The 1,399-nt window shown below is 47.1% G+C and overlaps 1 pseudogene; it reads left to right on the forward strand.

The window, feature by feature from the left end:
* The first annotated feature begins 491 nt into the window (after positions 1-491).
* Positions 492-1,019, forward strand: LOC109364429 (annotated as a pseudogene).
* Positions 1,020-1,399: the final 380 nt, after the last annotated feature.

Below are 1,399 nucleotides of genomic sequence, written 5' to 3' on the forward strand. Positions count from 1 at the left end.
GCAATAAAGGGGGGGTGGGGAGGGGATGGTGATGAGGAGGAGGAGGAGGAAGGCTGAGGCTGAAGGCAACACTAAGAAGAAGCGGTGGGGATGATGATGATGGTGGTGAGGAGGAGGAGGAAGGCTGAGGCTGAAGGCTCTACTGAGGAGTTCGTGGGGATTGGATGACGGTGATGATGATGATGATGATGATGGCCATAAGGATGGCGATGAGGAGGATGAGAAGGAGGAAGGCTGAGGCTGAAGGCTCTGCCAGGAGGTTGGAGGCAATGGATGATGATGATGATGATGATGATGATGATGAAGAAGATGCTGATGATGAAGAAGAGGAGGAGGAAGGCTGAGGCTGAAGGCTCTGCCAGAAGGTTGGGGGCATTGGATGATGATGGTAGTGATGATGATGAAGATGAAGATGATGAAGGTGAAGACGAAGATGAAGATGATGAAGGGGGAGGCTGAGGCTGAAGGCTCTGCTAAGGAGGTTGGGGGCAATGGATGATGCTGAGAGTGATGATGATGAAGATGAAGATTATGAAGACGATGAAGACGAAGGTGATGATGATGAAGATAATGATGAAGATGATGAAGACAAAGATGATGAAGATGAAGACGAAGATGACGATGAAGATGATGAAGATGGGGATGAAGATGAAGACAATGAAGACGAAGATGAAAATGAAGACGAAGACGAAGATGACGATGAAGATGATGAAGATGGTGATGAAGATGAAGACAATGAAAACGAAGATGAAGATGAAGACGAAGAGGATGAATATGAAGAGGAAGATGAAGATGAAGACGATGAAGACGACAATGAAGATGAAGATTAAGATGAAGATGGTGATGAAGATGAAGACGAAGATGAAGATGATGAAGATGGTGATGAAGATGAAGACGAAGATGAAGATGAAGATTAAGATGAAGATAATGATGAAGATGAAGATGAACATGAAGAGGAAGATGAAGACGGTGATGAAGATGAAGACGGAGATGACGATGAAGATGAAGATGATGAAGACGGTGATGAAGATGAAGATGATGATGAAGACGAAGATGAAGATGAAAACGAAGAGGAGGATGAAGACGGTGATGAAGATGAAGACGAAGACGAAGATGAAGATGAAGACTAAGATGAAAATGATGATGAAGACGAAGACGAAGATGAAGATGAAAACGAAGAGGAGGATGAAGACGGTGATGAAGATGAAGACGAAGATGACGAAGAGGAAGGCGACCCCACCCCCAACGGCGCCATAACGGCTTTAACGCCGCCGGCCGTTAATTGCGAGCGCTCGGCCGTTAATTGGGGCGCAGGAGCCGTTAATTGCGGCGGGGTCTCAGACGGGGGTGGTTTTGCGGTTCAGGGTTCCGGTCCCCGAGGCGCCGTCCGGGGCTCCTC

This window comes from Meleagris gallopavo, unplaced genomic scaffold (assembly GCF_000146605.3).
Source record: "Meleagris gallopavo isolate NT-WF06-2002-E0010 breed Aviagen turkey brand Nicholas breeding stock unplaced genomic scaffold, Turkey_5.1 ChrUn_random_7180001856845, whole genome shotgun sequence".
Lineage (NCBI taxonomy): Eukaryota > Metazoa > Chordata > Aves > Galliformes > Phasianidae > Meleagris > Meleagris gallopavo.